Here is a 13,038-nt window from a genome sequence, read left to right as displayed (position 1 = left end):
CTTCTCTTGCTATACTCAAGGATCTTAAATGTAAGACCAGTAATTATTTACAGCACTAGGTGGTTAACCTGTTCTTGTATCAACTACCAATCTTATCCTGATTAATCAGTATTTAATTCTACATTCCCCATCTCTATTGACCTTTAAAAATATTCTTTGCTACCTATCAGAAAATTTTATATGGTAGGAATTATTTTAGATCTTATTTGGATGATTAATTGCTTTGTTTTTCAGCTCAGTGGGAGGGGTAGGCTTTTGTTCAATGCACTTCTTAAAATTACATGAAAGTAGTTTCTGAGCAATAGAAATGGCCGAACTGTGCCATGGGTGCAGTAATCTGGGCTTCATGATAGAAGACTACATTAATAATTCTTTTTAGAAGTTATTTGTTTACTTATTCCCCATAGCTTCTTTCCAAAGGTTGTACAAGAGATGCTTAGCTATAACAGCAAGGTAAAGATACGATTGCGTAATAGATAGGGTTTGGGATGAGTTTTAATCTTTACTGAATCTTTTCAGTAACTAGTGAATGATATGTAGCTGATGGAAGAGATACAGGAAAGAAAGAGCAGCTGGTGTTTTGACTGATTCTGTAATATTGTAATTATGTTTCTAAACCTGTGCCAGGTGCTTTAACAACTCTAGCTAGGTTTTATTTTATGTGGATGTAAATAAATAAAGATTGTGGTTAATTTTCCTGTTTCCTGAAATAAGCTTTTATAGGTGTCAGTGAAAGCAATGTAATTGAGGCCTAGAAAAAATATGAGACTTAATTATTGGAACTGTGCAACCAAAATAATGGGGTGCTTGAGAGGGCGACTGAGCTGCTAGGGAGGAGGTGAATTGGCAGGCTATTTATAGTCCATCAAAGGTCTGCATTTGTGCCTTTTAATAAGGACATGAAGCAAGGAAATGGCCAAATATAACCTTCAAATACTTATGACATGAACACGGTGCGGACAATGACTGGAGCTAGCATGGGTGCATACTGTATAGATTAGTCATTAATCAATTGAAAAATATGTTGCACATTGGCAGCAGAAGCTAAGCAGTAGGAAGTGCATGGCAAAGTGTAAAAGAAAGAGGTTAGATACAAATAAAGGGGTGGGGGAGTGCCTATGAACTTTTTGGTTCAGCTACCGGAAAGCTCGACTTGCAGCACGCTTTATCACTTAGTATGCTACATCAGGAAAGGCAACCTGAGCAACGAATCTGGTCTTGATTCAAACACACAGTTAAAGGCGACTAGGTGAGTGAAAGTGCCTGACTGATGGGAAAGGGAGGCTCCTGCCAGGGCTGCAGGGCTAAGGGATGAGCACTCAAGCCCGAAATAGCATTCAGGGACCCTAGACAGCCAGTGGTCCCTGGGAGTAGGGTGGTGTGGGGGGAGAACTTGCAGCTGACAATGGCATACCTGTCAGCTTCAGGAGGGCTTAATTTTATTCTTAGGAGATTTAAACCTAGGTGTTTATTTCAGCCCAACATAAATAAAACTCAATACAATTAATGCAGTATTATCTGCTTCCAAATAACTATTGTTAATACAGATGTCATTTGTCTCTCCCAAAAGTATAAAATTAAGAGGGAAAGTAACAATCTTGTGGAACCCATGATGGAACAGATTAGTTTATTTTTTTTGTGTGTGTGAAATGCAGTCATACTTTATTTCACTTTATTTTTGTATTTGCTGGTTTAAAATATCCTGTAAAGCCATATGAGATTATAACAAATCTCACAATTTTCCCTTTAAGTCTCTGTGATGATGGCTATTGTGCAATTTTCATTTCAACATACAGCTGAAGTCCAGAGAGCGTAACCATACTGGAGCATGATCAACTTCAGGATAAACAACAAAGAGAGGATATAATTATATGTACTCACAGGAGATGAAAATTTGAAACTGTTTTCCAGTTCACAGATGTTAAATGGGCTCAAGTCAATTAGCAAAACTATCTTTCACCATATGTTATAGCAATTAATGTATTAAAGTGAGGGGTGGTCACCTAGTGAAACTTCTTAAGCAGCTGTGCTTCTTTCAGTGAGACACAGAAGTCTTAAATCTTTTCTCTGCCGCAGTACCTAGCAGCGGAAACCAGTCCTTGCCAAAAGCCATAAAGCTGATGCCTTATCCCTCTCTAAATCCCTCCTCAAACCTTTTTCTTCTGTGATGCTGTGAACCACTCCCATCGTTAGGCAAGTAGTGAGCTGTAGTGAAGTCTGTTTGTTTTACAGTTATTCAGTCTTTCCAATCCACTCCTACCTCTGGTTTATCTGTTCCATCCACAGCTTTTATCCTCACCGATAAGACCACTGTTAGATCTCAGATGCAGGAACTCGTATTATTGTTTGCAAAACACCAAATTAAATTAGATCCTTTCATTTGGGGTTTCTAGGTGCGACTGTAGTATAAATAGTAAATAATAACTTTGTAGGATTGGCATCATCTGTAACCCAAAAATCTGAAATTAAGACTTCAGGAGTAGGTGATTTTCGGCACACTAGAAAAACTAAGCAGTGGACAAGCCACTGGGCTGCTGCAGCACAACTTCATCACTAGATGAATCCCAATCTAATACAGAGCAGTGCCAATAGATTTGCGGAACTGTGCATGTGTAAGCCTACACCACTTGCTCCCAAAACACCATCCAGACTAGAAAGAACAAAAAATATTTCCATTGTAAGGTGCTTCTTGGTATATCAGCAGATTCACTTTCCCAGATTTAGGTCTGATTTCTTGTTTGTTATTAACCTGTGGATGGCCATCCGTGCCAAAAATCTTCCCACATTAATGTAGCTTAGGAATATGTAACCTGGAGTTCATGTTTGAACCACAGTAACCTATTTTGTCCTGCAGTGACAGAGTGTCATAACAGAAGTGAAGAGATCATTAGTTAAACCTGATAGGAGAGGTCACAGGAGAAAGTTCTGGGTCATAATCTCAATGTGACAATGCTCTTAGCATGTCATCTTGGCTGTGATATCAATAACTGGGTCAAAACCAGCAATAAAAATGAATACACTGTGCATCACTAAGCTAGGAGGAGAACACTGTGTCTTTTGAGACCTCTGTGTGACTGGTCATACCTGTTCTAAAATGAGTACATTCTTCGGGAAGCATTAAAAGAAACAGACCTTACCTTAGTGTCTAATCATAATAAATGACAGGCTGGTTTAATTATTACTTGGTAATTCTTTATTTAAACTTTGTACTAAGATTCATTTGCAGTATATTCTTTCATGCAGAACATAAAAGATATAATTGTGTGCGGAGTAGGCGTGGTGTTTCCCTAGGTCAAGTAAGGAATAATTTGTTTATGTATTTGCTCTGTACGAAAAACCTGTGCATGCTGTACATGTATGTCCCACTTCATATGACTTTCTAGTGGTTGTTTGCACAAATTGAGGACAGTTCATTAATGTTTGACAGTCACTTTTCTTCCCTGAAGGGGGAGGGAACTTCACTGTAAGTCTGATATGAAGGAGGAAGATATAAATGTGTTGGCACAGAGCTGCAGTGACTTAAGAAAACCTTCCAGACCCCCCTCTAGATCCTCATACTTCCCCACTCCATAGATGAGTACTTCTGAAGTAGTTGGTCTGACTGCTCTATCTTCTTGTAGGACCTTTTAAAATAAAGTCAGGGGCCACTCTTTGCTTCCAGGATGCTGAGCCATCCTCCTGAAACAAAATTATCTGTTCTCAACCTTTTTTTACTTGGCTTACTGAAGCTGGCTTTGTGCCTTCAAGAAAGCTGTTACAGTCAGTATTTCACTGGATCACTGTTTTTTAGCCACCCTGTACATGTTGCTTTTGTACGTGCTTCATGCGTATAGTTGCTGCACCAAGGAATTTGTGTGAATTAAGAGGCACTGGACTTGTAGAATGAGACGCGGGCAAATAAAACTAGAAGTCACTTTGGAAAGCTTTGATTTATTTTATTTTTTACAAAACAATGCAGTATTCTGAGAAAGTTGGAGCGATAGCTAATTCTCAAGGGCTTTGTTTATTCTTCTGCAAAATTGTTCTCTTTATTGGAGGGAAAAAAATCAAAAATTTCTGGACCTGACTTGCTAGTATCGCCACCAAATTCCTATTAAACACTGCATTATCCAGTTGAGACTGAGAGAGCTCAGTGTCAAAATTGTAGCTAATTCCCAGCCAGATTTCTTCCAGCACTTCTTTCCAGCAGGCTACTCCTCCCAGCTGCTGCCCTCTCTCCCTGAGCTCGCTCTTCTCTTCCTTCTCTTCTCTAGCGCTCAGATTTTGAGCTAGAAATCCCTGCCATTCCCTACCTCAAGAACTGTTGACTAACCATCTGGTACTATCTCCCTGTGCTTATTCTGGGTTTTTTTTTTGCTTTTTTTTTTTTTTTTAGAATAGCATGAAGCTCCCAATTCAAGCCACTCACTTCAATTGCTGCTGGCTGATGTCTACTCACAGAATCTGGGCCAATACAGGTGAAAGAGAGAAGACCAACAAAAACCTAAACTCCATTACACTGGAAAGTTTGGTAGTTTTCATAGAGAGGGAGAAGGAAGAAAAGGAGTTACCTTCACCCCAGGGGATGAGGAATGATCTGCTAGCTGCACAACATATACAGAAACTAACCGTCAAAGTCTTCTGTGTTCCTGTCCTGTAGAAAAGGGGAACCACATTTTTCAAAGCTGCTAATCAGCCACTTTAATTAGTGCTGAACTTACTAGCCCTCAAGGCAACTTTCTTTATTAGTAGCACTTCTGTGCAAGTATTTTGGGCTCACAGACACCTACTCTGTTCTTTGGGGCTCTGCCCTGTAGAGCTCTCATCAACTCCAGAGGGCCCAGGACATTTGACAGTACCACAAGAGCAGTGCAAGCAGTTAGAGAGGGAAGAAACTTGTTCTTCCAGCATGGAGAAATGGATAGTACAGTGCTGGCCTGCCACAGGGCACTCATTGTTTTATGACACAGCCACTGTTTTTTCTGTTATCAGCCATATTTAGAAAGTAAATGTTTTTCTAATCTCAGCTGTTTTTCTGCCCTTTTGATACTTTTGTTCGAAGTTTTTTGTCCCATATTTCTTTTTAATGTTTTATTTTCTATGGATACCTCTGTGTCCTCTTGATATCTTTGAGTCTTTGTCATGTTTGTTGTCTTCAATAAGTTTGCCTCTTCCTTTTTCATTCTTTTCCTTTCATTCTCTCCTGTATAGTTTTCCTCCTTTTCTCTAGTATTATATTTATTTATTAACTGTACTTAAGCTGCCTCGATTGAACATGAGGTCCTACTATGTTAGTCACAATCTACAGAGCACGGCAGAAAGGAATTTTATCCTCCTTCCACAGATAAGGAAAACAGGGCTCTGACCAGTCGGTGTCTTGACCTAATTCACATAAGCAAGCTAGATGCTTCCAGGCTTAAGACCATTTCTCACGAGTCCCACTGATGTAAGGCTGTTGGTCATCTTTTTTCCTTTTTTTTTCTTTCACACATTATCTCTCTGTGTGCTCTCTTTCTCTTTTCTTTTGTACTGTTCCAGAGAGAACAGTTTATTCCCTAGGGTTGCTACCCATTGGCCACTTTGCAGAATGGATATCTTTCCACCCAAATAGGTGGCAATGATCTCGGGTTACAGGATGTTTCATCAACTTCAGAATACCTGTATTGCATAACTCAGGTAAGTTGAACAGTACACCCGTCTTGAAATAACACTGGGCATACAAGTTAATTGCATAGTTACTGTAGAAAAATAAAAGAAAATTATTTGCTGGTAACTACTCCATGGACTCTATCAGCAGTGGCAGTAACTTGCTTGTTTAACTTGAGATAACACTTTCAGTGCTTGCTATTTTCCAGTAATCATGTAATTGACTGGTGTGCAAACAAAACGACACTTTGGAAAAATGCTTGCACATAAAATCCCAAGCTAACATGGCAAGAAAAGGTTACTCCTACTACCTCCATAAACATTACTGACAACGGTTATCATAGTTTCTTCACAAATAAGTGGTGGTGGGGAATAGAATAAGTGCCTTCATTGAATTCCACCCACGTTCTGCTGCAGGGCAATGGGGAAAGATGCACAACTGGGGGAGGAGAAGGAAGAAAAGAGGTACTTGATTGACATGTATAAATGAAGATCAAATAATCTTTGTTTTTGTTCTCCTTCTCTGTGGTAAATTATTTGGATGAGGGAAGGTTATTTGAATTACATGGTGAAACATAAGCTTAGATCTATCTCATTCACAAAGCAAAAGGACCACTGTCCTGTCACTTTGACTTATTACAACCTCTAAATCTCCAAACTTAAACTTATATTTCTTTGAGCAGGGTAGAATCAGCTTGTGCTAATAGTAGTGGAAATTAATAATGCATCTAAAAATTAGACTCTAAGGTTTTAACATAGGAATGAGTTGAGAAAAGTGAAAAATAAACTCTAGCCTTCTTAAAACTAAAGCAAGAACTGGTTTTGGTCCCTTTCTCTTTCCTTTTTTTTTTTTCCAAGTAGTTTTGAATCAATAAAATCAAATTCTTCTCCCAGCAGATTTTAGCATCCATGTTCAAATGTGGACAGAAAGAACTAGGTCCTGGCCTAAGTCTCTGTCATCTAGAAGGTGGATGTGACACCTCATCTATATCAGGATCAACATCAAAATAAAGTAGGGCATGGATAAGAGATTGTTATTCTCATCCTGAAGTGGATAATCCTATTCCAAGATAAAAACTCATCAATGCTAAGTCACTTCTTTAGACCAGAGGCTCCACCTGTTACTGTGGCACTATTGCATGGGTACAACTGACTCCCTTGCTCCAATACGACACTCTCATATGAGCTTTTTGCTTTTTTTTCCTGGTTCAGCTTAACCCCTTTCTACTCTGAATAATGTAGAGTTTAAGGCAGTAACACTACCCTGTTCACAGTCACAACATATCTGTGTTGCTCTATTGTCTCAAGATCACACTTAGTCATTTCTACGCATGTCAGCATTTGAATTGCGCCTGTTATCATTTTTCCTGGGTGAATACCAGGATACTGTGTCTGGAAGTCTGGGATGCAGCGTCTTGAGTGCTAACGTAATAGAGATCTTGCCGAAATATTACCTACTAGAAGTTCGCAGTAGCTGTTGTTCTGTCTGTATTTCGTTGAGGTGCTTCGTTATTAATGGAAATTCTAAGGGAGTTGTTATCCCATATTAAAGCATAACAAGAGATTTCAATCTATTATTGAGTCATAATAGCTACTGGCGTGGTGCTTTTTTCAATAGTAAGTGGTTGGAGAGCAACCTTTGGACATGTTCCTGCAGCAACACCCACTCTTCTAGGGAAAAGGATTATCAATGCAAATTACAGGGGTGTGTTTATTAAAGGTTACTAATTTGAAAAATGAAAAATTTGCCAAGGCGAATGATTGGTAAAAGCATCTGTCATCTATTTCAGGACCAAAAGAAGACTGTAAGAATCACGGAAAGCAAAAAAGGCTTTTTTTTTGGTAAAAGGGAAGCCTGGAAGCTATAATTACTCATTTCCTTAGATTTGTTCTAAAGTGCTTATCCAAACCTCTAGGGGCTATTTTCAAGCATCTTAAGTATTTCTATTAGAACCATTTAATCCCAAGGTAATATTTTTTTTCCCATTGTTATCTAATAAAGTTCTCCTAGAATAATGTTTAATATAAAGCTGTGGGCAACCAAGCACCTACATCCAATCTGATCCCTTACAGAAATCAGAGTCTTGATGTATCTTTGTAGGGTATGAGCACACCTGGATCAGGCTCTGAATAAAATTTCTCACAAGGTAGTGACATAGAAAAGTAACATTTTATATCTCACTTTTACATAAATAACATGAATTCAAAATATCCTATACCTCACTTCTATTCTTTCTTCTGCTGAGGAGTGCAGATTAGAATCGAAGATTCCCCTTCTTCACATAAGTAATCTCTCAGCTGCCTGAGAATTCATCAGTGCCTGTTGCTGTCTCTTGCTGAGCCAGTTAGTAGTTCAGAGCACCTTCAATAGGAAGAAATGAGAATACTCCTTACAAATTTAGAATAACTCAAATTCTAGCTCTCTTCATGGAGATGGGAGAAACTTAGCTGGACCTCTTCATTCCAAAAAGCTGCTGGGTTTCATTGTCCTCAGTGAGACTGTTTACTGTCTGGGTACCATATGAAAGAACTGGGACTCCTTCCTTATGCTCAGAAATAAAATGTAGCCAGAGATGGTTAGTTTTCAAAGGCAAGGCTTAGCATTCTATCTTCAGAAATGGATTCTAGGCTGAGATTTCTCAACTAAGAGGCCATTCTCTGCTGTGTTTTGTCACCTAACACTCAGACATGGATCAAGATTAAAGACCTGCTCTTATTCTTGTTTGCTATTACCTGTTTATTCTACTTCACACACAGAGCTTGTATTTAAAAAAAAAAAAACTTTAATCTTATTATACCTTTGAATGTAGAAGTCTTTACAAGGAAGTCCATTACAAGCATCAAAAAACTACCTATTATTATTATTATATTGGAGGGGGTATATGTGCTTGAAAGATGTATAAGGAAGTAAAGCCTACACAGAGCTTAAGTTTATCAGAGATGAGTCAAAGACCTGATACTACTTCTCTGGGCAGGAAATGACTTTACCCAACAGAGGGAAATTGCATCGTTATCCTCTAAGAATTTAAGCATGGAAATCGCAGTTTCGGGAAGATAGTGTGATTTTTTTTTTTTTTATACGGCTGTTGTACTCTCCTGAAATTGAAATGACCAAAGCGGATATTTTAGATACCCCCAAGAGACTGTTGAAGTTATGGAAGCTAAGTCACAAGGACATCTACAGATTCTGAGGGACGCTCCAAAATGACTTTCTCTTGCTCAGTCCCTAACAGCAATGTTAAAGTTTAAAAAAAAAAAAAAAAAAAAAAAAAAAAAAAAGCATCAGCTACTTTCATTATACACTGTCCCTGGGAAACTATTTCTGGCATAATCTTAGCCTTATGGCATTTTAGTCATTGTACTCTATATTAAAAGTATAGAAGACTGTGTGAGTTTCCTCCATAGAGATTAGTAGTTTTGAAAAGTACTTTAAATTTGGAATTCAAAATTTCAGTGCACATCTGACAAAGTGTGAAAATACGACTCATGAAGTTATCCTGACTCTAACCTCTCCGGGCTAACAACATTTCAAAAACCCCTGCTATACTTCAGCTGCCTTTCTTTTGTTATTTCTGTGAAAATAAGTTTCTTCTCATGTTTTCAGAATCTGAGCTCTGTCATTTCCACTAGACTGATACTTCTGGGAGGATGAAAAATTCTCTTTAAAAAAAAAATAAAAAAAATCTCCATGTGACATTTATAAGGAAGAAAAATAAATCTATTTCAGTCAACTGTAATTCAAAATAGTAACTTAAGGATTTTAACAAAATGTGCAAAGGGAAAAACATCTTGATTTTTTTTTTTTTTTTTAAATGAGAGGGTAATTACAAGTGTAGCAAAGCTAATGTTTGTGGCATGAACCATAAAGGTCTTGATCTCTCTATTGGCTTCCAAACACATAAAATATGCATTTGTGTCTTACAGCTCATTGTGTGATAAACTTAATCCTGTAATGGGAAATCTTCTTTTGACCTAGCTGACATCCATGGTGCAAGGCTAAGTCTGGCTATTTAGCTGTTTAGATCTGTCAGCTTCATGAAACTTCTCCTGAGTGCTTTATGGCCAATTTTCTCTAACATGTTTTTTCCTTTTTTTTTTTTCATGTGTAAGATTACTTCAATGCGTGCTAGATTAAAGTTGGACTAGATGATTGTAGAGGTCTTTTCCAATCTGAATGATACTATGATTTTGTTACAGTCCCTGGCTTATTACCTTCAATTCCTAGAATACTAACACCAATCCCCTGTTTTAGTTTTCTCCTTCCTGTTCATCTTCTGCGTATTGCTCTGTTCAGGAATCTTGTGCTCATTCCTCATGCTCTTGGTGAAATCCCGTTACTGCGCGTGAATATTTTGAATTCCTTCTTTCATCCTAACACAGTTCTCATTCATGGACACCTCTTCCTTCGAGAAATCTTTGCAAAACTATTCCCTGTGGTGTTAGGATCAGTTCTGAGTATTACACGAAGAAAAAAACAGAATTGTAAAGATAGGTAAGGCAGATAAGAACAGAGATTTACAGAGCTCTGGAGGATTTCTGGAAGTGAAACTGGGAATGGCCTATCGCTAATAATAAAGTAAGCAAGCAAGGTAGTTTGGGGACTTCCCCCCCTCTTAACACCCCTGCCCCCCTCTCCTGAGATTAAGTGTTCTGATAAATTTCTACGTATAGATTTTTGCATAGATTTCTATGCACACAAAAACATGAGTAAGGAAAACTCAAGACTTGCGTAATGCTGTGTTGAATGACATAATGCCCCAATTTTGATCTGTGTGTCGCAGCCTGGGAAACTTTGTCAAGTTAGAGTTAAACACAAACCGTATGTTACGGAGAAACATCAAACTTAAATACAGATGAAATGACTCTTTTCTATCCGTTGTCTCCCTATGGGAACAGGTTGTAATGCATTGTCATTTCTTTTTATTTGGAAACTCATTTTGTGCAATGTGAGTTTCAGGTATCACACAGTTATCTGTTATGATTACTTGATTGACTATTGTTTTGGTCTGGTCTAATTAGGCTTAGTTTATTATCTTCAGTACGTGATAGTTTTGGTTTTAGCACTTCCAAAATCTGTGAGGAAAATGTGTTTATTAACAACTTGAAATGTCCAGGTTTTCTTTAATATATAGCAGTCCTCCTTACTGGGCACAAGAAACTTCAAATACATCTTAACGTGCAAGGTATGACTCTTTCGTTAATAATAATGGACTACATCCAGGCTACAGGGATCCGGCTATTTTAATCGTAGTTAAAAGCGTAGTAAAACAAGGTACTACCTCCTACTACAAAGAAAGCATTGCATTAATGCTTCAGTTGCAATAGACGGCGGTGATCCTCCTGTTTAATGGTGCTTGTCTGCTAATGTTGCTGCCATTGCTACTAGATGCTTTCTTAGTTAGGTGTTTAAGGTCTTAATTATCTTCTCTTCTTGTCTTTATTACAATTAACTAAATCATTTGTTATCATAATGTTTGTCTTCCCCTCACTTTGTTTGAAAGATTATTCCCCTCTTATGCTGTGGCTCGAGGCTTGATACACTAGGCTGCCACCGAAATTCTGTGGAAGTATTTCTCCTCCCTCTGATGCTTTTCAGAGAGAGCAGCTGCCCTCTTCCTGCTCCTGCAAATTTCTTTGTATCCCCTTTAATTTTAACCATGGGAGACAAACATGACAGTAGCCTTTCTTTTCTTCCACACCACTCCCCCCCCCCCCCCCCCCAACTTTTTTTCTGGCATCTGGACTTTAGGATTCAGATAACTTCCCCATCTGACTTCGGTTAAAAAATAAATAAAATCTTTCAGGCCTTTCTACAGCACCCCAGCCACAAGCCTCTAAGCCTGATTACATGAAGGAAGTATCAGCTGGCAAGCGTGACAAATTCCTTACTTGAGATTCTTCAAATAAAAAATTAAAGCGTGGAACTGTATTCAAAATGTGAGTCAGAGACAACCAGCACTAAGTATTAATCTGTTCAGAAACATTTAAGTGCCTTGTTTTTTAATTGCTGATTTCTCTTGAGGGCCTTCTGTTAAACTCCTACGTGGACACTCCTTTATTTATATACAAGTTGAAAAAAAATACCTGCGTTATGAAATCTCATTGTTTTTGGCTATGTTTTTCGTAGATGTATTCTGAGACCTTTATTTTTGTGGTGCATGCGATATTTCAGAAGTTATCATAACCTGAAGGCCAGGGCATTACATAAAGTGATGACCGAAGGAGATGTGGTAGCTTGATTTTGAACGTGACACCAGTCATAAAAAGAATAATTTCTTATTGTATGAATTAAGTTGCAGGGACTGTTAAGTTAAACTTAAAATAACCCTTTTAAAAGTTGTTGAGGATAATGAATTAGCCAGGAGGAGTGAGAGCCTGCTGCTGCCAACTAAAGTGCTTGGGGACTTGAGATAGAAGCGAACGATAAGAAGCAGCTTTCATGCATTCAAATAAATTACATGTTGGGCTTGGCTTAATCCTGGCATCAGAATGATCTCTGGGGTTTTCCCTACATTATCTTAGTCTATGATTATGCAAATATCCTTTTAATGTAGCGACTCCTTAACAGGAAATTAGTCTCATACTTGCTCATATGCTCTCGCAACCAACAGACATTTGCTTGCAAAATCCTAGTGTGTCTGAGGTACAAAAGGCACTTTAACCCCTTCAGTACCAACATTTTGCAAACATGCAAATAACAGGACATGCTCGGATATGTCAGGGATGTAGCAGATGAATCAGGGAAGAGCTGAGTTGTTCGCTGCCTAACACAAAAATGTTCCTGGGTTTGAAAGTTCAACCAGAATGCAAATGGTATGGAGTTTACATTCAAAGAGAGTACGGAAAAACAGGTGAGGGGGAAAAATCTAACAGAAAAGCAGGATTAAAACTGAATAAGACACGGAAATGAGACAAAGCATAAAGACAAAAGAAATGCAATCATTAAATGCACAGCAACCAGCTGAGCCCAGGTAGTTTGCCATCATCGTTCATGCATATACATGTGCTTAAGCGTAGCACAGCAGTGTTGTTTTCAGAAACTGTACCGAAGCAGGGACTGGGGGGGTAACCTGCTTTCTCTGGAGAACAGGAATTTAAGGGTGAGAAGCTGATGTCTAATCTGGAAAGACAGATGGCTAATATCCTTTGGGAGGGGTGGAATTAAAATCACAAAAATTGATTTATGTTACTTATGATAGCATTAATGTACACATCTGAGTAAGCAGGAAAGCTTGGTTCTGACCTTGATTTTGTAAATCTTTGTGATGTGAAGTTATCTGAGGTAATCTTTTATCTTTTCCTTAAAGTAATTGTTTCTAGTGCAATAAGGCTTCCTTTTTTTTTTTTTTTTTTTTTTTTAAATAATACCTGCTAGTTATTTGCCATCTATGTGGAATACATGAGTGATAAGTT

Source organism: Anser cygnoides, chromosome 5, assembly GCF_040182565.1.
Source record: "Anser cygnoides isolate HZ-2024a breed goose chromosome 5, Taihu_goose_T2T_genome, whole genome shotgun sequence".
Taxonomy (NCBI): domain Eukaryota; kingdom Metazoa; phylum Chordata; class Aves; order Anseriformes; family Anatidae; genus Anser; species Anser cygnoides.
The sequence above is the reverse complement of the archived record's forward strand: the minus strand, read 5'-3'. Positions refer to the sequence as shown.